This window comes from Arvicanthis niloticus, unplaced genomic scaffold (genome assembly GCF_011762505.2).
Source record: "Arvicanthis niloticus isolate mArvNil1 unplaced genomic scaffold, mArvNil1.pat.X S36, whole genome shotgun sequence".
NCBI lineage: Eukaryota > Metazoa > Chordata > Mammalia > Rodentia > Muridae > Arvicanthis > Arvicanthis niloticus.
This window is the reverse complement of record NW_023044984.1, coordinates 359,664-387,193: the sequence shown is the minus strand read 5'-3', so window position 1 is coordinate 387,193 and position 27,530 is coordinate 359,664. Positions and strand designations below refer to the sequence as shown.

The window sequence follows — 27,530 nt, the reverse complement described above, 5'->3', positions numbered from 1 at the left end:
CCTCTTCTCTCTCTGGATGCCCTTCTGTTCTCTCCTCTCTCTGGATGCCCATTTCTCCTCTCCTCTCTCTGGATGCCCTTCTGTCCTCTAATATCTCTGATGGCCCCTCTATACTCTTCTCTCTATGGATGCCCTTCTGTTCTCTCCTCTCTCTGGATGCACTAATGTTCTGTCCTCTCTCCTGATGCCCTTCTGTTCTGTCCTCTCTCTAGATGCCCTTCTGTTCTCTCCTCTCTCTGGATGCCCATTTCGCCTCTCCTCTCTCAGGATGCCCTTCTGTTCTCTTTTCTCTCCAGATGTCCTTCTGTCCTCTTTTCTCTCTGGATGCTCTTCTGTCTACTCCTCTCTCTGGATGTCCTTTTGTTTTGTCCTCTCTCTGGATATCCCTTCTGTTCTCTTTTCTTTTTGGATGCCCTTATGAATCATCCTCTCTCTGGGTGCCCTTCGGTATTCTCCTCTATCTGGATGCCCTTCTATTCTCTCCTTTCATTGGATGCCCTTCTGTCCTCTCCTCTCTCTGGATGCCCTTCTGATCTCTCCACTATCTGGATGCCCTTCTATCCTCTCATCTCTCTGGATGCCCTTCTGTTTTCTCTGCTCTCTAAATTCCCTTCTTTTTCACCTCTCTATGGATGCTCTTCTGTCTTTTCTCTCTGGGTGCCCTTCTATTCTCTCCTTTCTCCGGATGGCTTTCTGGCCTCTCTTCTCTCCAGATGCCCTTCTGTCTTCTCTCTATATATGCCCTTCTGTTTTCACCTCTCTATGTATGCCCTTCTCTCTTCTTCTCTCTATACATGCCCTTTTCTTTCTCTTCTCTCTAGATTCTGTTCTCTCCTCTCATCTCTCTGGATATGCTTCTGTACTCTTCTCTCCATGGATGCTCTTCTGTTTTCTCAAATCTCTTTAGGCCCTTTTATGCTCTCCTCTCTCTGGATACCTTTCTGTCTTCTCCTCTTTGGATGCCCTTCTGTACTCTCCTCGCTCTGGATGCCCTTCTGTCCCATCCTCTCTCTGGATTCCCTTCTGTCTTGTCCTCTCTCTGGATGACCTTCTGTTCAATTTTTTCTCTGAATGCAATTCTGTCTTCTCTCTCTGGATGCCCCTCTTTCTCTATTTTGTCTGGAAGCCTTTCTGTCCTCTCATCACTGTGGATGCCCTTCTGTTCTCTCCTCTCTCCGGATGCCCTTCTGTTCTCTCCTCTATCTTGATGTTCTTCTGTCCTCTCGTCTTTGTGGATGCCCTTCTGTCCTCTCCTCTCTCACGATGCCCTTCAGTCTTCTTCTGTCTCCGGATTCCCTTCTCTCCTCTCTTATCTCTGGATGCCATTCTGGTTTTTCCTCTCTATGGATGATCTTCTGTTCTCTCCTCTCTCTATATGCCCTTCTGTTCTCTCCTCTCTCCAGAAGCCCTTCTGTCCTGTCCTCTCTCTGAATGACCTTCTGTTTTCTCCACTTCCTGGATCCCCTTCTGTTTTCTCTCTCTGGAGAGGCTTCTGTCCTCTCCTATCTCTGGATGTCCTTCTGTCTTCTCCTCTCTATGGATTCTCTTCTGTTCTATCTTCTGTTTGGATGACATACTTACTTCTCCTCTCTCTGGATGCCCTTCTGTTCTCTCCTCTCTCCAGATGCCCGTCTGTTCTCTCCTCTCTCCGGATGCCTTTCTATTCTCTCCTCTCTCTGGATGTCTTTCTATCATCTCCTCTCTCTGGATGCCCTTCTGTCTTTTCCACTCTGAATGCCCTACTCTTTTGTCCTCTCTCTGGATTCCTTTCTGTTCTCTCCTCTCTCCCGATGCCCTTATGTCTTCTCAGCTCTATGGATGCCCTTTGGTTATCTCCTCTCTCTGGATGCACTTCTGTTCTGTTCTCTCTACGGATGCCCTTCTGTTCTATTTTCTCTCCGGATGTCCTTCTATCCTCTTCTCTCTTTAGATGCCCTTCTGTCTTCTCCTCCTCTGGATACCCTTCTGTTCTGACCTCTCTCTGGATATGCCTTTTGTTCTCTCCTCTCTCCGGATGCCCTTATGTCTTCTCCTTTTTCTGGATTCTCTTCTGTATTCTCCTCTATCTGGATGCCCTTCTGTTCTCTTCTATCTCCGGATTCCCTTCTGTTCTCGAATCTCTCTGAATGCCCGTCTGTCTTTTAATCTCTCTACATGCCCTTCTGTACTCTCCTCTCTCTAGATTCCCATCTGTCCACTCATCACTCTGGATGCCCTTCTGTTATCTTCTCTATAGCTGCGCTTCTGTTCTCTCATCTCTCTGGATGCCCTTGTGTCCTCTCCTCTCTCTGGATTTCCTTCTGCCTTCTCTTCTGTCTGGATGCCCTTCATTCTTCTCTTCTATGGATGCACATCTGTTCTCTCCTCTCTCTAGAATCTCTTCTGTACTCTCATCTCTCTCGATACCCTTCTGTTCTCTCCTCTCTCCGGATGCCTTTCTGTCATCTTTTCTCTCTTTATTCTCTTCTGTCTTATCCTCTCTCTAAATATCCTTCTGTTCTCTCTTCTCTTGGGATGTCCTTATTTTCTCACTTCAATCGGGATGCCCCTCTGTACTCTCCTATCTCTGGATGCCCTTCTGATTTTTCCTCTCTATGGATGATCTTCTGTTCTCTCCTCTCTCCAGATGCCCTTCTGTCCTCTCCTATATCTGGATGCCCTTCTGTAATCTCCTCTCTCATGATGCCCTTCAGTCTTCTCCTGTCTCAGGATGCCCTTCTCTCCTCTCGTATCTCTGGATGCCCTTCTTTTTTTTTTCCTCTCTATGATGATCTTCTGTTGTCTCCTCTCTCTATATGCCCATCTGTTCTCTCCTCTTTCCATAAGCTCTTCTGTCTTCTCATCTCTCTGGATGTGCTTCTGTACTCTTCTCTCCATGGATGCTCTTCTGTTCTCTCAAATCTCTGTATGCCCTTTAGTCCTCTCCTCTCTCTGGATGCCTTTTTGTCTTCTCTTCTCTGGACTCCCTTCAGTCCTTTAATCTCTCTGGATGCCCTTCTGTTATCTCCTCTTTCTGGATGCACTTCTGTTCTCTCTTCTCTCTGGATGCCCTTCTTTTCTCTCCTAACTCTGGATGCCCTTCTGTTCTCTTTTCCCTTCGGATGTCCTTCTGTCCTCTCCTCTCTCTGGATGCACTTTTGTTCTGTCCTCTCTCTGGGTATCTCTTCTGTTCTATCCTCTCTCCTGATGCCCTTATGTCTTCTCCACTCTCTGGATGCCCTTCGGTATTCTCCTCTATCTGGATGCCCTTCTGTTCTCTCCTCTCTCTGGATGCCCTTCTGTCCTCTCCTCTCTGTGGATGCCCTTCTGATCTCTCCTCTCTCTGGATGCCCTTCTGTCCTCTCATCTCTCTGGATGCCCTTCTGTTTTCTCCACTCTCTGGATACCCTTCGTTTTTCACCTCTCTATGGATGCCCTTCTGTCTTCTCCTCTCTCTACATGCCCTTCTGTACTCTCCTCTCTCTAGATTCCCATTTTCCACTCATTTCTCTGGATGCCCTTCTGTTCTCTTATCTCTATGGATGCTCTTCTGTTCTCTCATCTCTCTGGATGCCCTTGTGTCCTCTCCTTTCTCTGGATGAAATTCTTTCTTCTCTTTTCTCTGGATGCCCTTCTGTCTTCTTCTCTATCTGGATGCACTTCTGTTCTCTCCTCTCTCTAGATTCTCTTCTGTCCTCTCATCTCTCTCGATGTCCTTCTGTTCTCTCCTCTCCCCGGATGCCTTTCTGTCATCTCTCTCTGTATGCCCTTCTGTCCTCTCCTCTCTGTGGATGTCCTTCTGATCTCTCCTCTCTCTGGATGCCCTTCTGTCCTCTTATCTCTCTGAATGCCCTTCTGTTTTCTCCACTCTTTGGATGTCCTTCTTTTTTCACCTCTCTATGGATGCCCTTCTGTCTTCTCTTCTCTCTCTACATGCCCTTCTGTACTCTCCTCTCTCTAGATTCCCATCTGTCCACTCATCTCTCTGGATGCCTTTCTGTTCTCTTCTCTCTATGGATGCTCTTCTGTTCTCTTATCTCTCTGGATGCCCTTGTGTCCTCTCCTTTCTCTGGATGACATTCTGTCTTCTCTTTTCTCTGGATGCCCTTCTGTCTTCTTCTCTATCTGGATGCACTTCTGTTCTCTCCTCTCTCCGGATGCCTTTCTGTCATCTCTCTCTGTATGCCCTTCTGTCTTCTCCTCTCTCTGAATGCCCTTTATTCCTCTCCTTTCTCTGGATGCCCTTCTGTCTTCTCCTCTCTCTGGGTGCCCTTCTGTTCTCTCCTCTCTCCGGATGCCTTTCTGTCCTCTCTTGTCTCTGGATGACCTTCTGTCTTCTCTGTCTGTATGCCCTTTTGTTTTCACCTCTCTATGTATGCCCTTCTCTCTTCTCTCTCAACATGCCCTATGCTTTCTCCTCTCTCTAGATTCCCTTCTGTCCTCTCATTTCTCTGGATGCACTTCTGTACTCTTCTCTCCATGGATGCTCTTTTGTTCTCTCAAATCTCTGTATGCCATTTTGTCCTCTCTTCTCTTTGGATGCCTTTCTCTCTTCTTTTCTCTGGATACCCTTCTGTCCTCTACTCTCTCTGGATATTTTATGTCCTCTCATCTCCCTGGATGACATACTGTGTTCTCCTCTCTCCAGATGACCTTCTGTTCTCTTTTTTCTCTGAATGCAATTCTGTTTTCTCTCTCTCTCTGGATTCCCCTCTTTCTCTCTTCTGTCTGGATGCCTTTCTTTCCTCTCCACTCTGTGGATGCCCTTCCATTCTCTCCTCTCTATGCATTCCCTTCTGTCTTCTCCTCTATCTCGATGCCCTAAAGTTCTTTCCTCTCTCTGGATGCCCTTCTGCCCTCTCCTCTCTCTGGATTCCCTTCTGCCCTCTCCTCTCTCGTGATGCCCTTCAGTTTTCTCCTGTCTCCGGATTCCATTCTCTCCTCTCGTATCTCTGAATGCCCTTCTGAATTTTCCTCTCTAGGGTTGATCTCTTGGTCTCTCCTCTCTCCAGAAGCCCTTCTGTCCTGTCCTCTCTCTGGATGCCCTTCTGTTTTCTCTACTCTCTGGATGCTCTTCTGTTCTTTCCTCTCTCTGGAGGCCCTTCTGTCCTCTCCTATCTCTGGATGTCCTTCTGTCTTCTCCTCTCTGTGGATGCCCTTCTGTTCTTTCTTCTGCTTGGATGACCTTCTTTCTTCTCTCTCTGGATGCCCTTCTGTTCTCTCCTCTCTCCAGATGCCCGTCTGTTCTCTCCTCTCTCTGGATTTCTTTCTATCATCTCCACTCTCTGGATGCCCTTCTGTCTTCTCCACTCTGAATGCCCTACTGTTTTGTCCTCTCTCTGGATTCCTTTCTGTTCTCTCCTCTCTCCAGATGCCCTTATGTCTTCTCAACTCTCTGGATGCCCTTCTGTTCTCTCATCTCTCTGGATGCCCTTCTCTTCTCTCCTCTCTGCGGATGACCTTCTGTTCTATTTTCTCTCCTATGTCCTTCTGTCCTCTCCTCTCTCTGGATGCTTTTCTGTCTTCTCCCCTCTCTGAATGCCCTTCATTTCTGACCTCTCTGTGGATATGCCTTCTGTTCTCTCCTATCTTTGGATGCCCATATGTCTTCTCCTCTTTTTGGATTCCCTTCGGTATTCTCCTCTATCTTGATGCCCCACTGTTCTCTCCTATCTTCGGATTCCCTTCTGTTCTCGAATCTCTCTGGATGCCCATCTGTCTTTTAATCTCTCTACATGCCCTTCTGTACTCTCCTCTCTCTAGATTCCCATCTGTCCACTCATCACTCTGGATGCCCTTCTGTTCTCTTCTCTATAGATGCGCTTCTGTTCTCTCATCTCTCTGGATGCCCTTGTGTCCTCTCCTCTCTCTGGATTGCCTTCTGCCTTCTCTTCTGTCTGGATGCCCTTCATTCTTCTCTTCTCTGGTTGCACATCTGTTCTCTCCTCTCTCTAGAATCTCTTCTGTACTCTCATCTCTCTCGATACCCTTCTGGTCTCTCCTCTCTCAAGATGCCTTTCTGTCATTTTTTCTCTCTTTATTCCCTTCTGTCTTCTCCTCTCTCTGGATGCCCTTCGGTATTCTACTCTATCTGGATGCCCTTCTATTCTCTCCTCTCTCTGGATGCCCTTGTGTCCTCTCCTCTCTCTGTATGTCCTTTTTTCTCCCCCTTTTCCAGATGTGCTTCTGTCCTCTCATCTCTCTGGATGCCCTTCTGTCTTCTCCGCTCTCAGGATATTCTTCTTTTTCACCTCTCTATGGATGCCCTTCTGTACTCTCCTCTCTCTACATGCCTTTTTGTACTCTCCTCTCTCTAGATTCCCATCTGTCCACTCATCTATCTGGATGCTGTTCTGTCCTCTTCTCTCTATGGATGCTCTTCTTTCTTCTCTGATCTCAGGTTAACATTTTTTTTCACCTCACTATGGATGTCCTTCTGTCTTCTCCTCTTTCTACATGCCCTTCTATACTCTCCTCTCTCTAGATTCTCATCTGCCTACTCATCTCTCTGGATGCCCTTCTGTTCTCTTCTCTCTATGGATGCTCTTCTGTTCTCTCAGCTCTCTGGATGCCCTTGTGTTCTCTCCTCTCTCTGGATGCCCTTCTGTCTTTTCTTCTCTCTGGATACCCTTCTGTCTTCTTCTCTCTCTGGATGCACTTCTGTTTTCTCCTCTCTCTAGATTCTCTTCTGTCCTCTCATCTCTCTCGATGCTCTTCTGTTCTCTCCTCTCTCCGGATGCCTTTCTGTCATCTCCTCTCTCTGTATGCCCTTTTGTCTTCTCTTCTCTCTGGATGCCCTTCTGACTTCTCCTCTATCTGGATGCCCTTTGGTTCTCTCCTCTCTCTGGATGCCCTTCTCTTCTCTCCTCTCTAAAGGATACCCTTCTGTTTTCTTTTCTCTCCGGATGTCCTTCTGTCCTCTCCTCACTCCGGATGCCCTTCTGTCTTCTTCTCTCTCTGGATGCCCTTCTGTTTTCACTTCTCTTTATATGCACTTCTCTCTTCTCCTCTCTCTACATGCCCTTCTCCTTCTCGTCTCTCTAGATTCCCTTCTGTCCTCTCATCTCTCTGGATGTGCTTCTGTTCTTGCCTCCCTCGGGATGCCCTTCTGTTGTCTCCTCTCTGTGGATGCCCTTCTGTCTTCTTTTATCAGTGAATGCCCTTCTATTCTCTCCTCTCTTTGGATGCCCTTCTGTCTTCTCCTCTCTCTGGATGCCCTTCTGTCGTCCCCTTTCTCTGGATTCCCTTCTGTCTTCTCCTCTCTATGGATGAAGTTCTGTTCTCTCCTTTCTCCGGATGACCTTCTGTTCTCTTTTTTCCCTGAATGCAATTCTGTCTTCTCTCTCTGGATGCCCCTCTGTTCTCTCTTCTGTCTGGATGCCTTTCTGTACTTTCCTCTCTGTGGATGCCCTTCCGTTCTCTTTTCTCTCCGGATGTCCTTCTGTCCTTTCCTCTCTCTTGATGCCCTTCTGTTCTTTCCTCTCTCTGGATGCCCTTCTGACCTCTCCTCTCTCTGGATGCTCTATTCTCCTCTCCTCTCTTTGGATGCCGTTCTGTCCTCTAATCTCTCTGGTTGCCCTTCTATTCTCTTTTCTCTATGGATGCCCTTCTGTTCTCTCCTTTCTCTGGATGCGTTCTGTCTTCTCCTCTCTCTGGATGCCCTTCTGTCTTCTCTGCTCTCTGGATGCCCTTCTCTTCTCTCCTCACTCTAGATGCCCTTCAGTCTTCTCCTCTCTCTGGATTCCTTTCTGTTCACTCGTCTCTTGGGATGTCTTATTTTCTCTCTTCTATCTAGATGCCCCTCTGTCCTCTACTATCTATGGATGCCCTTCTAATTTATCCTCTCTATGGATGATGTTCTGTACTCTCCTCTCTCTGGATGCCCTTCTATCCTCTCCTCTCTCTGGATGCCCTTCTGTCCTCTCCTCTCTTCCGATGCCCTTCAGTCTTCTCCTGTCTCCGGATACTCTTTTTTTCCTCTCGTATCTCTGGATGCCTTTCTGTTTTTCCTCTCTATGGGTGATCTTTCGTTCTCTCCTCCCTCTATATGCCCTTTTTTTCTCTCCTCTCTCCAGATGCCTGTCTGTTCTCTCCTCTTTCTGGATGCCCTTCTGTCCTCTCCTCTCTCTGGATGCCCTCTGTCTTCTCCACTCTCTGGATGCCCTTCTGTTCTGTCCTATCTCTGGATTATTTTCTGTTCTTTCCTCTCTCCAGATGCCCTTATGTCTTCTCAGCTCTCTGGATGACCTTGGGTTATCTCCTCTTTCTGGATGCCCTTCTGTTCTTTCCTTTCTCCGGATGCCCTTTTTTCTCTTTTCTCTCCGGATGTCCTTCTGTCCTTTCCTCTCTCTTGATGCCCTTCTGTCTTCTCAACTCTGGATGCCCTCCTGTTTTAACCTGTCTCTGCATATGCCCTCTGTTCTCTCCTCTCTCCGGATGCCCTTATGTCTTCTCCTCTCATTGGATGCACTTCGGTATTCTCTTCTATCTTGATGCCCTTCTGTTCTCTCCTCTCTCCAGATGCCCTCCTGTCCTCTCATCTCTCTGATGCCCTTCTGTACTCTCCTCTCTCTAGATGCCCTCCTGTCATCTCATCTCTCTGATGCCCTTCTGTACTCTCCTCTCTCTAGATTCCCATCTGTCCACAAATCTTTCTGGATGCTCTTCTGTTCTCTTCTCTATGGATGCTCTTCTGTTCTCTCATCTCTCTGGTTGCCCTTGTGTCCTCTACTCTCTCTGGATTCCCTTTTGTCTTCTCCTCCCTCTGTATGCCCTTCTCTCTTCTCATCTCTCTGGATGCCCTTCTGTTGTCTCTGCTCTCTGGATGCCCTTCTCTTCTCTCCTCTCTCTGGATGCCTTTCAAACTTCTCCTCTCTCTTTATGCCATTCTGTCTTTTCTGCTCTCTGGATGCCCTTCTCTTCTCTCCTCTCTCTGGATGCCCCTCTTTCCTCTGCTATCTCTGGATGCCCTTCTGATTTTTCTTGTCTATGAATGATCTTCAGTTCTCTCCTCTCTCTGGATGCCCTTCTATTCTCTCCTCTCTGAATGCCCTTCTGTTCTCTCCTCCCTCGCGATGTCCTTCAGTCTTCTCCTGTCTCCGGAAACCCTTCTTTCCTCTCTTATCTCTGTATGCCCTTCTGATTTCTCCTCTCTATGGATGATCTTCTGTTCTCTCCTCTTTCTATATTCCCTTCTGTTCTCTCCTCTCTCCAAATGCCTTTCTGTCATCTCCTCTCTCTGTATGCCCTTCAGTCTTCTATTCTCTCTGAATGCCCTTCTGTCTTCTCCTCTCTCTGGATGCCCTTCTGTTTTCACCTCTCTATGTATGCCCTTCTCTCTTCTCTTATCTCTACATGTCCTACTATTTCTCCTCTCTCTAGATTCCCTTCTGTCCTCCCATCTCTCTGGATGGGCTCCTGTACTCTTCTCTCCATGGATGCTCTTCTGTTCTCGACTCTCTCCGGATGCCTTTCATTACTCTCCTTTCTCTGTATCCCTTTTGACCTCTCCTCTCACTGGATGCCTTTCTGTCTTCTCTTCTCTCTGGATGCCCTTCTATCTTCTCTCTCTGGATGCCCTTCTGTTTTCAAGTTTCTCTGTATGCCCTTCTCTCTTCTCCTCTCTCTACATGCCCTTGTTTTTCTCTTTTCTCTAGATTTCCTTCTGTCCTCTCATCTTTCTGGATGTGCTTCTGTCTTCTCCTCTCTCTGGATGCCCTTCTGTTCTCGACTCTCCCTAGATGCCCTTCTGTCCTCTCCTCTATCTGGATGCCATTCGGTATTCTCCTCTATCTGGATGCCCTTTTATTCTCTCCTCTCTCTGGATGCCCTTCTGTCCTCTCTTCTCCATGGATGCCCTTCTTATCCCTTCTCTTTCTGGAAGCGCTTATGTCCTCTCATCACTCTGGATGCCCTTCTGTCTTCTCCTCTTTCTACATGCCCTTCTGTACTCTGCTTTCTCTAGATTCTCTTCTGTCCTCTCATCTCTCTTGATGCCCTTCTGTTCTCTCCTCTCTCCAGATGCCTTTCTGTCCTCTCCTCTCTGGATGCCCTTGGGTCTTCTCCTCTCTCTGGATGCCCTTCTGTTCTCACCTCTCTCTGGATATGCCTTCTGTTCTCTCCTCTCTCGGGATGCCCTTCGGTATTCTCCTCTATCTGGTTGCCCTTCTATTCTCTCCTCTCTCTGGATGCCCTTCTGTCCTCTCATCTCTCTGGTCGCCCTTCTGTACTCACCTCTCTCTAGATTCCCATCTGTCTACTCATCTCAGGCTGCCCTTGTGTCCTCTCCTCTCTCTGGATTCCCTTCTTTCTTTTCTTCTCTCTAGATGCCCTTGTGTCCTCTCCTCTCTCTGGATGCCCTTCTGTTTTTCTCCACTCTCTGGATGCCCTTCTGTCTTCTCTGCTCTCTGGATGCCCTTCTCTTCTCTCCTCTCTCTGGATGCCCTTCAGTATTCTCCTCTCTCTGGATGCCATTATGTCTTCTCTGCTCTCTGCATGCCCTTCTTTTCTCTCCTCTCTCTGGATGCCTTTCTGTCCTCTCCTCTTTCTGGATGCCCTTCTGTATTCTCCACTCTGTGGATGCCCTTCTGTTCTCTCCTCTCTCTGGACGCCGTTAACTTCTCTTTTCTCTCTGGATGTCCTTCTGTCCTCTCCTCTCTCTGGATACCCTTCTGTCTTCTCCTCTCTCTGTATGCCCTTCTGCTCTATACTCTCTCTGGATATCCCTTCTGTTCTCTCCTCTCTCCGGATGCCCTTCTATTCTCTCATCTCTCTGGATGCCATTCTGTCTTCTCTGCTCTCTGGATACCCTTCTTTTTCACCTCTCTATGGATGCCCTTCTGTCTTCTCGTCTCTCTACATGCCCTTCTGTACTCTCTTCTCATTAGATTCCTATCTGGCAACTCATCTCTCTGGATGCCCTTCTGTCTTCTCTTCTTTCTGGATGCCCTTCTTTCTTCTCCTCTCTCTGGATGCAATTCTGTTCTCTCCTCTCTCTTGATTCTCTTCTGTCCTCTCTTCTCTCTCGATGCCCTTCTGGTCTCTCCCCTCTACGGATTCCTTTCTGTCTTCTTCTCTCTCTGGATGCCCTTCGTTCCTCTTCTTTCTCTGGATGATCTTCTGCCTTCTCCTCTTTCTGGGTACCCTTCTGGACTCTCCTCTCTCTGGATGCTCTTTTCTCCTCTCCTCTCTCTGGATGCCATTCTGTCCTCTAATCTCTCTGGTTGCCCTTCTGTTCTCTTCTCTCCATGGATGCCCTTCTGTTCTCTCCTCTCTCTGGATGTGTTCTATCTGCTCCTCTCTCTGGATGCCCTTCTGTCTTCTCTGCTCTCTGGATGCCCTTCTCTTCTCTCCTCTCTCTGGATGCGCTTCAGTCTTCTCCTATCTCTGTATTCCCTTCTGTTCTCTCATCTCTCAGGATGTCCTTATTTTCTCTCTTCTATCTAGATGCCCCTCTGTCCTCTACTATCTCTGGATGCCCTTCTGATTTTTCCTCTCTATGGATGATGTTCTGTACTCTCCTCTCTCTGGATGCCCTTCTGTCTTCTCCTCTCTCGTGATGCCCTTCAGGCTTCTCCTGTCTCCAGATGCCCTTCTCTCCTCTTGTATCTCTGGATGTCCTTCTGATTTTCCTCTCTATGGATGATCTTCTGTTTTCTCCTCTCTTTATATGCCCTTCTGTTCTCTCGTCTCTACAAAAACCCTACTGTCCTGTCCTCTCTCTGGATTCCCTTCTGTTTTCTCCACTCTCTGGTTGCCCTTCTGTTCTCTCCTTTCTCTGGAGGCCCTTTTGTCCTCTCCTATCTCTGGATGTCCTTCTGTCTTCTCTCAGTTGATGCCCTTCTGTTCTCTCTTGTGCTTGGATGACCTTCGTTCTTCTCCTCTCTCTGGATGCCCTTCTGTTCTCTCTTCTTTCCATATGCCTGTCTGTTCTCTCCTCTCTTCAGATGCCTTTCTGTTCTCTCCTCTCTCCAGATGTCTTTCTGTCCTCTCCTCTTTCTGTATGCTCTTCTGTCTTCTCTTCTCTCTAAATACTTTTCTGTTTTCTCTCCTCTCTGGATGCTATAATGGCCTCTCCTCTCTATGGATGCCCTTCTTTCCTCTCCTCTCTCCAGATGCCCTTCTGTCTTCCCTCTCTCTGGATGTCCTTCTGTACCCTCCTCTAGCTTGATGCCCTCCTGTCTTCTCTTCTTTCTGGATGCCCTTCTGTTCTCTCTTGCCTCTGGATGCCCTTCTGATCTCTTCTCTCTCAGAATACCCTTATGTCCATCTCCTCTATCTGGATGACCTGTTTTCTCCACTCTCTGTATGCCCTTCTGTCTTTTCATCTCTCAAAATGCTCTTGTGCTTTCTCTGCTCTCCGATTGCCATTCTGTACTCTCCTCTCTCTGGATGCTCTTCTTTCCTCTCCTCTCTCCAGATGCCCTTCTGTCATCTCTTCTCTCTGGATGCCCTTCTGTCCATTCCTGTCTCTGGATGACCTTCTGTCTTCTCCTCTCTCTGGATGCTCTTGTGTTCTCCCTTCCCTCTGGATACCATTTTGGCCTCTCCTCTCTATGAATGCCCTTCTGTTCTCTCCTCCTGTATGCCCTTCTGTTCTCTTTTCTCTCCATATGTCCTTCTGTGCTCTCCTCTCTCTGAATGCCCTTCTGTCTTCTTCTCTCTCTGGTTGCACTTCAGTTCTCACCTCTCTCTGGAAATGCCTTCTGTTCTCTCCTCTCTCTGGATGCCCTTGTGTCATCTCATATCTGTGGACACCCTTCTGTACTCCCCTCTCTCTAGATTCCCATCTGTCCACTCATTTCTCTGGCTGCCATTGTGTCCTCTCCTCTCTCTGTATTCCCTTCTGTCTTGTCTACTCTCTAGATGCCCTTCTGTCCTCTCTTATCTCTGGATGCCCTTCTGTTTTCTCCTCTCTCAGGATGTCCTACTGTCTTCTCTGCTCTCTGGATGCCCTTCTTTTCTCTCCTCTCTCGGGATGCCCTTCAGTCTTCTCCTCTCTCTGAATGCCATTCTGTCTTCCCTGCTCTCTGGATGCCCTTTCCTTCTCTCCTCTCTCTGGATGCCCTTCTGTCTTCTTTTCTCTTTGGATGCCCTTCTCTTCTCTCTCTGGTTGTCTTTCTGTCCTCTCCTCTCTATCTGGATGCCCTTCTGTCTTCTCCGCTCAATGGATGCTCTTCTGTTCTCTTTTCTCTCTGGATGCCCTTCTGTTCTCTTCTCTCTCAGGATGCCCTTCTGTCCTCTCCTCTTTTGGATGCATTTCTGTTCTCTCCTCTCTCTGGATGCCCTTCTGTCTTCTCCTCTCTCTGGATGCCCTTCTGTTCTCTTCTCTCTCTACATGACCTTCTGTACTCTCATCTCTCTAGATTCCCATCTGTCCACTCATCCCTCTGGATGCCCTTCTTTTTTCTTCTCTATCTGGATGTCCTTCTGTTCTCCTCTCTCTCAGGGTGCCCTTCTGTCCTCTATCTCTCTGGATAGCCTTCTGTTCTCTCCTCTCTCCAGATGCCCTTCTCTCCTCTTGTATCTCTGGATGCCCTTCTGGTTTTCCTCTATGGTTGATCTTCTGTTCCCTCCTCTCTCTATATGCTCTTCTGTTCTCTCCTCTCTCCAGAAGCCCTTCTGTCTTGTCCTATCTCTGGATGCCCTTCTGTTTTCTCCACTCTCTGGATGCCCTTCTGTTACCTCCTCTCTCTGTAGGCCCTTCTGTCCTCTCCTATCTTTGATGTCCTTCTGTCTTCTCCACTCTATGAATGCCCTTCTTTCCTCTCCTCTCTCAGATGTCCTTCTGTCTTCTCCTCCCCGTGGTCCCTCTCTGTTTTCTCTTCTGCTTGGATGACCTTCTTTCTTCTCTTCTCTCTGGATGCCCTTCTGTTCTCTCCTCTCTCCAGATGCCTGTCTGCTCTCCCCTCTCTCCAGGTGCCTTTCTGTTCTCTCCTCTCTCTAGATGTCTTTCTCTCCTCTCCTCTCTCTGTATGCCCTTCTGTCTTCTGTTCTCTCTAAATGCCTTTCTGTTTTCTCTCCTCTCAGGATTCCATACTGGCCTGTCCTCTCTATGAATGTTGTTCTTTCCATTCCTCTCTCAAGATGCCCTTCTGTTTTCTACTCTTTCTGTATGCCCTTCTGTACACTCCTCTATCTGGATGCTCTTTTGTCTTCTCCTCTTTCTGGATGCCCTTTGGTTCGCTCCTCTCTCTGGATGCCCTTCTGTTCTGTGCTCTCTCTGGATATCCCTTCTGTTCTCTCCTCTCACCGGATGCACTTATGTCTTCTAAGCACTCTGAATGCCCTTCAGTTATCACCTCTTTGGATGCCCTTTTCTTCTCTCCTCTCTCTGGATGCCCTTCTGTTCACTCTTCTCTCCGGGTGCCCTTCTCTTCTCTTTTCTCTCTTGATGTCCTTCTGTCCTCTCCTCTCTCTGGGTGCCCTTCTCTCTTTTCCTCTCTCTGGATGCCCTTCTGTTCTATCCTCTCTCTGGAATCTCACTTCTGTTCTTTCCTCTCTCCGGATGCCCTTCTGTCCTCTCCTCTCTCTGGATGGCCTTCTTATCTCTCCTCATTCCGGATGCCCTTCTGTCCTCTCATCTCTCTGGATGCCATTCTGTCTTCTCCTCTCTCTGGATACCATTCTTTTTCACATCTCTATGGATGCCCTTCTATCTTCTCCTCTCTCTACATGCCCTTTTGAACTCTCTTCTCTCTAGATTCCCATCTGTCCACTCATCTCTCCGGATGCCCTTCTGTTCTCTACTCTCTATGGATGCTCTTCTGTGCTGACATATCTCTGAATGCCCTTGTGTCATTTCCTCTATCTGGATGCCCTTCTGTCTTCTCTTCTCTCTTGATGCTCTTCTATCTTCTCCTTTCTCTGGATGCACTTCTGTTCTCCCCTTTCTCTAGATTCTCTTCTGTCCTCTCTTCTCTCTCGATGCCCTTCTGTTCTCTCCTCTCTCCGGATATGTTTCTGTCATCTCCTGTCTCTGTATGCCCTTCTGTCTTCTCTTCTCTCTGGATGCCCTTTGTTCCTCTCCTTTCTCTGGATGCACTTCTGCCTTCTCCTCTCTCTGGGTACCTTTCTGGCCTCTCCTCTCTCTAGATGCACTTTTCTCCTCTCCTCTCTCTGGATGCTCTTTTCTCCTCTCCTCTCTCTGGATGCCGTTCTGTCCTCTAATCTCTCTGGTTACCCTTCTGTTCTCTTCTCCGTATGGATGCCCTTCTGTTATCTCCTCTCTCTGTATGTGTTCTGTCTTCTCCTCTCTCTGGATGCCCTACTGTCTTCTCTGCTCTCTGGATGCCCTTCTCTTCTCTCCTCTCCCTGGATGCCCTTCATTCTTCTCCTATCTCTGGATTCCCTACTGTTCTCTCATCTCATGGGATTTCCTTATTTTCTCTCTTCTATCTAGATGCCCTTCTGTCCTCTACTATCTCTGGATGCCCTTCTGATTTTTCTCTCTATGGATGATGTTTTGTAGTCTCCTCTCTCTAGATGCCTTTCTCTCCTCTCCTCTCTCTGGATGCCCTTCTGTCCTCTTCTCTCTTGCGATGCCCTTCAGGCTTCTCCTGTCTCCGTATGCCGGTCTCTCCTCCTGTATCTCTGGATGGCCTTCTGATTTTCAACTCTATGGATGATCTTCTGTTCTCTCCTCTCTCTATATGCCCTTCTGTTCTCTCGTTTCTCCAGAAGCACTTCTGTCCTGCCCTATCTCCAGATGCCCTTCTGTTTTCACCACTCTCTGGATGCCCTTCTGTTCTCTCCTCTCTCTGGAGGCCCTTCTGTCCTCTCCTATCTCTGGATGTCCTTCTGTATTCTCCTCTCTGTGGATGCCTTTCTGTTCCCTCTTCTGCTTGGATGATTTTCTTTCTTCTCCTCTCTCTAGATGCCCTTTTGTTATCTCCTCTCTCCAGATGCCTGTCTGTTCTCTCCTTTCTCCAGATTCCTTTCTGTTCTCTCCTCTATCCAGATGTCTTTCTGTCCTCTCCTCTCTCTGTATGCCCTTCTGTCTTCTCTTCCCTCTAAATGCCCTTCTGTTTTCTCTCCTCTCTGAATGTTATAATGGCCTCTCCTCTCTATGGATGCCTTTCTTTCCTCTTCTCTCTCCAGATGCCCTTCTGTACTCTCCTCTCTCAGGATGCCCTTCTGTTCCCTCCTCTATCTGGATGCCCGCCTGTCTTCCCCTCTTTCTGGATGCCCTTCTGCACTCTCCTCTCTCTGGATGCCCTTCTGTTCTCTTCTCTCCCAGGATGCCCTTCTGTGCATCTCCTCTCTCTGGATGGCCTGTTTTCTCCTCTCTCTGTATGCCCTTCTGTCTTCTCCTCTCTCTGGATGCCCTTCTGTACCCTTCTCTCTCTTGATTCCCTTCTATCCTCTCCTCTCTCTGGATGCCCTTCTGTTCTCTCGTTTCTCTTGATGCCCATCTGTCCTCTCCTTTCTCTGGTTGCTCTTCTATTGCGTCCTCTCTTAGGATGCCCTTCTGTCTTCTCCTCTCTCTGGATGTCCATTTGTCCTCCTCTCTCAATAGATGCCCTTTTGTACTTTCCACTCTTTAGATGCCCTTCTGTTCTCTCCTCTCTCTGGATGCTCTTCTGTTCTCTCCTCTCACCAGATGCCCTTCTGTCTTCTCTTCTCTCTGGATGCCCTTCTGTCCTCTCCTTTCTCTGGTTGCCCTTCTGTTGTGTCCTCTCTCAGGATGCCCTTCTGCCCACTATCTCTCTGGCAGATCTTCTGTTCTCTCCTCTGTCCATATGCCCTTCTGTTCTCTCTTCTCTCTGGATGCCCTTCTCTACTATTTTCTTTGTGGATGCCCTTCAGTCTTCTCCTTTCTCCAGATGCCCTTCTGTACTCTTTTCTCTCTGGATGCCCTTCTGTCTTCTCCTCTCTCTGGTGACCATTTGTTCTCCTCTGTCTCTAGATGCCCTTTTGTCCTCTCCAATCTTTAGGTGCCCTTCTGTTCTCTCCTCTCTCTAGATGCCCTTCTGTCCTTTCCTCTCTCTGGATGCCCTTCTGTTCTCTCCTCTCACAGGATGCCCTGCTGTCTTCTCCTCTCTCTGGATGCCCTTCTGTCATCTCCTCTATCTTGATGCCCTTCTGTCCTCTCCTCTCCATGGATGTCCTTCTGTTCTCTACTCTCACCGGATGCCCTTCTGTTTTCTTCTCTTTCTTGATGCCTTCTATACTTTCCTCTCTGTGGATTCCCTTCTGTGTTCTCTCCTCTCTCTGGATGCCCTTCTGTTCTCTCCTCTCTCAGGATGCCCTTCTGTCCTCCATCTCTCTGGAAGACCTTCTGTTCTTTCCTCTGTCCATATGCCCTTCTGTTCTCTCTTCTCTCTGGATGCCCTTCTGTACTATCTTCTTTATGGATGCCCTTCTGTCTTCTCCTCTCTCTGGATGCCCTTCTGTACTCTCCATCTCTGGATGCTTTTCTGTCTTCTTCTCTCTCTGGACGCCCTTTTGTTCTCGCTTTTCTCTTGATTACCTTCTGTCTTCTCTTCTTTATGGATGCATATGGAACATATTCTCTCCTGTCTGGATGACCTTCTGTGCTCTCCTCTCTCTGGATGCACTTCTATCCAACCCTCTCTCGGGATGCCCTTGTGTTCTATCCTCTCTCAGGATGCCCTTCTGTCCTCACCTCTCTCTGGATAATTTTCTGTATTCTCCTCTGTCTGCGTGTGCTTCTGTTCGTTCCTCTCTCTGGAAGCTCTTCTGTTTTCTCCTCTCTCTGGATGCCCTTCTGTTCTTTCCTCCCTTTAGATGCCCTTCTGTCCTCTTCTCTTTCTGGATGCCCTTCTGTCATCTCCTCAATCTGGATTCCCTTCTGTTCTCTCCTCTCTGGATGACCTCTTCTCTCCACACTCAGGATGCCCTTCTGTCCTCTCCTCTCTGTGGATGCCATTCTGTCTTCTGCTCCCACTGGATGCCCTTCGGTTCTCTCCTCTCTCTAGATTCCCTTCTTTCCTCTCATCTCTCTGGATGCCCTTCTGTTCTTTTATCTCTCTGGATCCTCTTCTATTCTCTCATCTCTCTGGATACACTTCTGTTCTATTCTCTCTATGGATGCTCTTCAGTTCTCTCATCTCTCTGGATGCCCTTGTGTCCTCTCTTCCCTCTCGAAGCCTTTCTGTCCTCTCTTCTCTCTGGATTCACTTCTGTATTCTCCTCTCTCAGGATGCCCTGCTGTTCTCTCCTCTCTCTAAATTCTCTTCTGTCCTCTCATCTCTCTGGATGCTCTTCTGTTCTCTTCTCTCTCTGGATGCCCTGCTGTTATCTCCTCTCTTTAAGATCTTCTGTTCTCTCATCCCTCTGGATACCATTGTGTCCTCTCCTCTCTCTGGATGCTCTTCTGTTCTCTCATCTCTATGGATTCTTTTGTGTCCTCTCCTCTTCCTGGATGCCCTTCTGTTCTCTCCTCTATCTGGATTCCCTTCTGTTTTTCTCTCTGTGAATGCCCTTCTGTCTTCTCCTCTCTGGAGGCCCTTGTGTCTTCTCTTCTCTCTGGATGTCCTTCTGTTCTCCTCTGTCTACATGCCCTTCTGTTCTCTCCTCTCTCTAGATTCCCTCCTTTGCTCTCATCTCTCAGGATGTCCTTTGGTTCTCTTCACTCTATGGATGCTCTTCTGTTCTCTCATCTCTCTGGGTACCCTTGTGTCTTATCTTCTCTCTGGATGCCCTTCTATCTTCTCATCTCTATGGATGCCCTTCTGTTCTCTCCTCTCTCTAGGTTCTTGTTGGGCCTAACAGGAGGTCTAATCTCCATTCCACCTCCACCCTTCAGTCATGTACACAGGTGGAGGGTGTGAACAGGCCCTAGAGAGATTTACATACTAATGAGGTATCTGAAGGCCAGAGGTGCAGCCGATTAAACATTCCTCCCCAGCTCCTCCCCTCTTCTCCACTCCCCTTTTAAATCAGGTCGATCCTGGTTTTGAGGGATATACATCCAGATCCATCCATGATCCGCCATGTGAATAAACCAGTTTTGGAAACCCAAGGGCTTCCTTCTGTGTTGGGGCCACACCACTATGAGGAACCATGAGGAGCCAGGGAGAGGCTTTTAGTTAATGAGCAGCCGGGCCCAACTTCCAGCTGGAGGAACTCAGAGCATTCCCAGCCGACTACCCACAGCATGGCGGGAGGAACCCTGGGATCCCCAAGCCTTTTTTCCCCACATCTGGCGCCCAACGTGGGGCCTTGGAAGCCACACAACCATGCAGCTACTAATACCGCAGGAAGGGTAAGCCCCGAACTCTTGAAACAAGCAATTTCTTTTTCCCTCCTGTGTTTCAGTCGGAAGCCATCGTGTGGATTTAAGTAAGCCAAGGGAGCTTTTGCTACCTCCTGGCCATGGCCATTCTCTGGTGCTGGTTCAAAGCTTCCCTGGCCTCTGCTTAAATCCCGACAGCCCTCAACAGGCGTTGGCAAAGACTCTATCTAGACTCTCTAAAACAAAAAAAATCTGGTGATGCAGCAGCCATTTAAAACCCATAAGGGTGGCTGCCAGTTCTTAAATATGCGGGAAGGCTTGGCGCTCTTGGACCATTGTGGAATCCCTGAAAGCCAATAGGCCAAGGGAACGTTCCCATTGGACAAGGTGTTTCTCCTCTTTTTCTATCATGAGTAACTCCACCTCAAGTAAATGTTCACCCCAGGCCAGGCAAATATACTCCCTATTAAAGACCCATGAAATAAGAATAGGCAAAAAGCAAGCCTCCTTGTTTTGGGAAGAAGTTCTTCAGATAGAACCATGCATGGCAGAGGATAATATTTACAGTCCAGACTCATAGAGCAAAGTAGCTTCCCTTATCAAAAACAGAGATAAAACCCCCCTTGTGAGTTTTTGCCTATCTTAGCTGCAATTCGGCAATGTATAGGACCATCGAAAATAAGACAGACTGAGAACAACACAGCTCCTGGGGCCCCTCAGTTAAATGAACCCAAAGACCAAGGTCCCAAAAATCACCTTGTTTCAGACCTTAAGGCCCTTACCCAACTAATAAGAGAGATAAAATACATATACCCACCCCTCCCACCTTATGCCTTGGAGGAAATGAAACCATGTGCTCCTCCTGTCCCTCCCTCCCCCATCCAAAGGCAAGGCTCCATTAAAATACCAAAGGAGCTTTCCCCTGCCTTCCCTCTTACCTCCCAACCAAAGAGAGATAAGTCCCCTCCCCCTCCTCTTAGCCACAAAAGTAGAAGTCCTTCAAAATCCATAGATAAAACCCAAACTGCTTGAACATTCCCAGTTAATATCCACCCTACTCGAGCTAAACCACTTAATTGGTACCCAGTCCAAGCCCCCGACCTAAAAGAACTCAGGCAGGCAGTGAAGGAAGATGACATTCATGCACTGTGGACAAAATCCCTCCTACACAGCCATATTGCCAATTTAAACACTCCCCAAGATTGGAGAGATATTTGCCGTTCTGCCCTTCCTGATCCAATGTTTCTAGAATGGGAGGCCTACTATCGTGATGAGTGTTTTCAGCAAGTCAGGCAAAACCAGGGAAGGGAAGATGATACTCCATGGGGTTTTAAAGAACTCTTTGGCCAGGAAGATTTCTCTACTGGTGCACAACAGGCAAGTCAGCCAGCAGGCTACTATGACCAGGTCCGCCTCTGTGCCATTCAAGCCTGGAATAGGCTTACTCCACCTTCAGGGTCACAAGACACTGCCCACTCCCTGCTCTCCCTTCATCAGAAGCCTGGAGAACCCCTATCTGTCTTTATCCTCAGAACTAAAATGAGCTTAGAAAGAAAAATCTCCAACCCCACAGCTAGGGACCTTCTTCTTAAAACCATTGTTTGGGAAGGCATGACTTCTGAGTCTAGGCTAGCTTGAAAGGGTCTCCGGGAGGAGCATCATGATAGGTGGATTGTAGCAACCAGAGAAATAGGAACCCCATCAAATCAGGTCGCATCCATAGCTCACGCATTTGTGGCAGCAATAAAAACAGAAAAAAATCTGCCTCAAATGTGGGTACACAAGACATTGGAAGGATGAATGCCCTACAACCTGCCATCCCTGGGGCTGGGAGACACAGCTAGACAGTGAAAGCTCGCGTCCGCTGCCCTCGAGCTACAAGAGCAAGGCTGGCGGGCCACCAACAGTGGCACCATGCTCCCACAGGCTGTGGCTAACACCGAGACATCTGTGACACCCCCAGACCCGGCGCCTAAGAGCCCTGCGGCCAGTGGTGTGCCCCAGGCCCCGGCGCCCACCAGGCTGCTTGCAGGGAGCCCTGGAGGAGACGCAGCCCCCAGGCCTGCCCAGGCCTCATCACCTCCCACAGGCAGCAGGGACGCAGAGAAAAAGGTTCTCGCCACCAAAGTCCTTGGAACTGTCAAACAGTTCAATGTCAGAAAAAGATATGGATTTATAAACCGAAATGACACCAAAGAAGATGTGTTTGTACACCAGACTGCCATCAAGAAGAATAATCCACGCAATTATCTGTGTAATGTGGGGGAGGGAGAAATTGTAGAGTTTGATGTGGTTGCAGGAAAAGGAGGTCCTAAAGCAACAAATGTGACTGGCCCAGATGGAGTTCCAGTAGAAGGGAGCCGCTGTGCTGTGCGCCGTGGACCTCCCCATAATGCTGGTGAGATTAGACAGATGAAAGATGGAGTCCCCGAGGGAACACAACTCCTGGTCCATCGGAATCCAACCTACCACCCGAGGTTCCGCAGGGGACCTGCTCACCCACGCACGAGCCAATATCGTTCCCTACAGGTGGTAGAGCCAGCTCCAAGAGTGTTCCCCCCAGTTATTGCCCACAGAAAACCTCTCCGCGAAACTCCAGGACAGTGAGTAATCCCCAGCCTAGTTCACAAAACTAGGCAGGTTTTTTCTGTCTCCCCCCTCTTTCTCCACGTGTTCCTTGTTAGCTTCTTCTAATTATTAGCTACCACTAGCTCCTGCCTAGTTCAAAAGACTCCATGTGTTCCTGGTCAACTTCTCTACTTTAACTCCTCCTCTTTCTCTCTGTCTTTCTCTCCCTCTCCATGTGCTTTCCAGCTCAAGGGCAAGATGGTGGCGACCCCCTAGCCTCCACTTTGCCCATACCCCACCTCCACAGAGAGGGCTCCTTCACAGACAACAGCTGTCTTTCAAGTCACAGTGCCTGCTGTGACCCTCCTAAGACTCCTTCCTTAGGTGAGAGATTCCTACAGCCTTTCACTCTCTGACTCTTGACTCTCCTATCAAGCCTATGTGTCTCTCCCTATAAACTTTCTTCAAGTTAGCCTTTTGATCCTACTCTACAATAAAAATTTCTAATAAAAAGAAAGGTGGAATACAGGTCCTCTCTGCCAGAGCCCCCAGACGCCACATCGCAGAGCAAGGACCCTCCCCACTGCTTCTAAACCCGCCATACTGCTTCTCCCCAACAGGAGGGCCTGCAGCAACGTTCCTGTTTTTCAATCAAAAAATTTTCCTTTTCTTTCTAACAGGAATACCTAGAGCAACAATGCTTGTGTTTTTCAACCAAAATTTTTGTTATATTTTTATTTTAATGCTGCCTTTTCTCTCTAATATTAGTGATATATGTCCAACATTATTTTTTTCAACCTTTATAATTTCTTCAAGGTTTAAAAGCCATCTAATTCCTTTCCACAGTTTAAGTGAACGTGCTGATCACCATTTCTTGAGTCTTAATTAACAACTAATTTCTTTTACAGGCAAACTGTTGTTGCCAATCCCAGATACAAAATTAACATTGTTTTTCTCACTCAGCCATCCAAACACAGACTCAAAGATACCTTCCAAGACTGAACTTTCCTCAAACACCTTTGCTTTTCCAGGATCTTAATGACAGGCCATAAGGTGCTTGTTCCCAAGTAATTTAATGCTCAGTATCCAGCCTACAGACATCTCCCTGCCGGAGATGCTGCTTCCCTCCTGCGATTATCCTACAGGTATACCCACAGATCCAACAGAGTCCAGCCATCCTCTGGAACCTGCCTGAGATGCCAAACTACATTCTCCCAGCCACCTCATCTGACTGCAGGCTCCAGAGACAGGCTGAGATCCAGTGACAATGCCACCTCCTGGAACCTGCCAAGCTGCCTTCTTCCAGCCATCTCATCTGACTGAAGACCCCAGAACATGCTGAGATCCAGAGACCCACACTAGGCTCCAGAGATGCACGCCGGAACCCAGAGATACTCACTACAGAAGACAGATCCAGATCTTCCAGCTACAAATGAACTCTTTTGCCAAAGTCACATAGCTAAAGTTACATGTTAGTGAGGAAAACATAATGCCTATTTAGATTAATCAGATGTCATTACCCTCAAACTGTACAACCTGTATTAAATTGTTTCAATGATTCCCTGCCTTCCAAACCCTACCCTCAAATCCCATTACCCTTGATTTAGTTATGCTACACTCTATGGCCTACATAGTGTTTTCTTTTGACCACCTCATCCAAAATTTTCACAAAAAAAGTGAGATGTTGGGCCGTGAAGAGATGGTTTGGACATAGCCTGGTTGAACCAGCTTTAAACCCCGGAGACCCTTTTAAGGACGGTAGGATTTTAGCCCTGTTCCTAGGCCTACTTCCACGTGGTCCACATCTCTCATTAACACAGAGTTGCCCCTCCTTTTATGAAAGAAAAAAGGGTGGGATGTTGGGCCTAACACGAGGTCTAATCTCCATTCCACCTCCACCCTTCAGTCATGTACACAGGTGGAGGGCATGAACAGGCCCTAGAGAGATTTACATACTAATGTGGTATCTAAAGGCCAGAGGTGGAGCCGATTAAACATTCCTCCCCAGCGCATCCCCGCTTCTCCCCTCCCCTTTTAACTCAGGGCGATCCTGGGTTTGAGGGGTATGCATCCAGATCCATCCACGATCCACCATGTGAATAAACCAGTTTTGGAAACCCAAGGGCTTCCTCGTGTGTTGGGGCCGTGCCGCTATGAGGAACCGTGAGGAGCCAGGGAGAGGCTTTTAGTTAATGAGCAGCCAGCCACAACTTCCAGCTGGAGGAACTCAGAGCATTCCCAGCCGACTACACACAGCATGGCGGGAGGAACCCTGGGATCCTCAAGCCTTTTTCCCCACAGATTCTCTTCTATCCTCTCATCTCTCTGGATGCCCATCTATTCTCTTCTCTCTCTTTATCATCTTCTGTTCTCTCATCTCTCTGTGGATGATATTCTGTTCTCTCATCTCTCTAATTGCCCTTGTGTCCTCTCCTCTCTCTCGATGCTCTTCTGTTCTCTTATCTCTCTGGATGCCCTTGAGTCCTCTCCTCTCTGTGGATGCCCTTCTGTCTTCTCCTCTCTTTGGATGCGCATCTCTTTTCACCTCTCTGTGAATGTCTTCTGTCTTCTCCTCTCTCTACCCTCCCTTCTGTTTTATCCTCTCTCTAGATTCCCTTCTGTAAACTCATCTCTCTGGATACGCTTCTGTTCTCTTCTTTGTATGGATGCTATTCTGTGCTCTCATCTCTCTGGATGCCCTTGTGTCCTCTTTACTCTCTGGATGCTCTTCTATCTTCTCTTCTCTCTGGATGGCCTTCTGTGTTCTCCAGTCTCTGGAGGCCCTACTGTTCTTTCCTCTCTCTGGATGCCCTTCTGTCCTCTCCTGTCTCTGGATGTCATTCTGTCTTACATTCTCTTTGGATGCCCTTTTGATCTCTCCTCTCTTCAGATGCCCTTCTGTCCTCTCCTATCTCTCGATGCTCTTCTGTCTTCTCCTCTCTGTGGATGGCCTTCTGTTCTCTCCTCTGTCTAGATGACCTTTTTTCTTCTCTTCTCTCTGTATGTGCTACTCTTCTCTCCTCTGTCTGGATGATTTTCTGTTCTGTCCAGTCTCAGGATGCCCCTCTGTCCTCCCTTTCTACAGACGCCCTTCTGTTCTCTCCTCTCTCTACATGCCCTTCTGTTCACTCCTCTCTCTAGTTTCCCTTCTGTCCTCTCCTCTCTCTGGATGTGCTTCTGTCCTCTTCTCTCTATGGATGCTCTTCTGTTATCTCATCTCTCTGGATGCCCTTGTGCCCTCTCCTCTCTCTGGATGTACTACTGTCTTCTCTTCTCTCTGGATGCCCTTCTGTCTTCTCCTCTCTCTTGAGTCCCTATGTTCTTTCCTCTCTCTCGATGCCCTTTTTTTCTCTCCTGTCTCTGGATGTCCTTCTGTTTTCCATTCTCTTTGGATGCCCTTTTGATCTCTCCTCTCTTCGGATGCTCTTCTGTCCTTTCATCTCTCTTGATGTTCTTCTGTCTTCTCCTCTCTCTGGATGCCCTTCTGTTTTCACCTCTCTATGGATGCCCTTCTGTCTTCTCCTCTCTCTACATGCCCTTCTGTTCTGACCTCTCTCTTCATTCCCTTCTATCCTCTCATCTCTCTGGATGCTCTTCTGTTCTCTTATCTCTCTGGATGCCCTTCTGTCTTCTCCACTCTCTGGATGCTCTTTTGTCTTCTCCTCTCTTTATGTGCTTCTGTTTTCACCTCTCTGTGAATGCCCTTCTGTCTTCTCCTTTCTCTACATGCCCTTCTGTTCTCTCCTCTCTCTATATTCTTTTCTGTCCTCCCATTTCTCTAGATGCTTTTCTTTTCTCTCCTCTCTCTGGATGCAATTTTGTCCTCTCTTATTTCTCGATGATCCTCTGTCTTCTCCTCTCTGTGGATGCCCTTCTGTTCTCTACTCTGTCTGAAATACCTTTTTTCTTCTCCTCTCTCTGTATGCGCTATTCTTCTCTCCTTTGTCTGGATGATTTTCTGTTCTCTCCAGGCTCAGGATGCCCTTCTGTCCTCCCTTTCTCCAGATGCCCTTCTGTTTTCTCCACTCTGTGGATGTACTTCTGTCCACTCCTCTCTTCGTATGCCCTTCTGTCTTCTCTTCTCTCTGTATTCCCTTCTGTCTTCCCTTCTCTCTGGATGCCCTTCTGATCTCTCCGCTTTCGAGAAGCTCTTCTGTCCTCTCATCTCTCTGGATGCCCTTCGGTCTTCTCCTCTCTCTTGATGCCCATCTGTTTTCAACTCTCTGTGGATGCCCTTCTGTCTTCTCCTCTCTCTACATGACCTTCTTTCCTATCATGCCTCTGGATGCCCTTCTGTTCTCTTCTCTCTCTGGATGATCTTCTGTTCTTTCATCTCTATGGATGCCCTTGTGTCCTCTCCTCTCTCTGAATGCCCTTCTGTCCTCTCTTCTCTCTGGATGCTCTTCTGTCTTCTCCTCTCTCTTTTTGCCCTTCTGTTCTATCCTCTCTCTAGATTCTCTTCTGTCATTTCATCTTTCTGGATGCCATTCTACTTCTCCTCTCATGCATGCCCTTCTGTAGCCTCTATCTTGATGTCCTGCTGTCTTCTCCTCTCTATGGATGCCCTTATGTCCTCTCCTCTCTCTGGATGCTCTTCAGTGCCCTCTACTCTCTGGATGCCCTTCTTTGCTCTCCTCTCTCCAGATGCCCTTCTGTCTTCTCTTATCTCTGGATGACCTTCTATCTGCTCCTCTCTCTAAATGCCCTTCTATTCTCTCCTCTCTCTGGATGCCTTTCTGTCTCCTCCTCTCTCTGGATGCCCTTCTGTTCTCTCCTCTCTCCGGATGTCCTTCTGTTCTCTTCTCTGTCTGCATGCCATTCTGTCTTCAAATATGTCTGGATGCCCTTCTGTCTTCTCTTCTCTCTGGATGATCTTCTGTTTCCTTCTCTCTCTGGATGCCATTCTGTCCTCTCCTCTCTCTCGATGCCCTTCTTTCTTCTCATCTCTGTGGATAAGCTTCTGTTCTTTCCTTTGTCTGGATCTGCTCCTCTCTCTGAATGTGCTTCTCTTCTCTCCTCTCTCTGGATTTTCTTCTGTTCTCTCGTCTGTCTGGATGCCCTTACTTTCTCTCTTCTATCTGGATGCCCTTCTGTCTTCTCCTCTCTCCTGTAACCCTTCTGTCCTCTCCTATCTCTGAATATCCTTCTGTCTTCTGATCTCTCTGGATGCCCTTCTTTCTGTCTTCTCCTCTCTTGGGTGCTCTTCTGTCCTCTCCTCTCTGGATGTCCTTCTGTCTTCTCCTTTCTCTGTTTGCCTTTCTGGTCTCTCCTCTCATTTGACCCGCTTTTGTCCTCTCCTCTCTCTGGATGCCCTTGTGTCTTCTCTTCTCTCTGGATGCCCTTCTGTTTTCTCCTCTCCATAGATGCCCTTCTGTTCTATCCTCTCTCTGGATGCCCTTTTGTCCTCTCCGTTTTCTGGATGCTCTTCTGTTCTGTCCTCTCTCTGGACGTTCTTCTGTTCTCTCCTTACTCTGGTTGCCCTTCTGTCCTCACCACTTTCCGGATGCCCTTCTGTTTCCTCCTCTCTCCAGATTGCCTTCTGTTCTATCCTCTCTCTGAATGTTTTTCTGTCTTCTCCTCTCTCTGTATGCCGTTGTGTCCTCTCTCTCTCTAGATGCTCTTCTGTTCTCTCCTCTCTCTGGATGCCCTTCTGTCCTCTCCTCTCTGTGGATGGTATCTTCTTGATACCCTTCTGTCTTCTCCTCTCTGTGGATGCCCTTCTGTTCTCTTCTCTGTCTGGATAACCTTCTTTCTTCTCCTCTCTCTTTATGTGCAATTCTTCTCT

The 27,530-nt window shown here is 48.1% G+C and overlaps 1 pseudogene; it reads left to right on the top strand.

The window, feature by feature from the left end:
• Positions 1-27,530, top strand: part of LOC117696085 (Y-box-binding protein 3 pseudogene) — a 73,427-nt pseudogene that overhangs the window by 27,185 nt on the left and 18,712 nt on the right.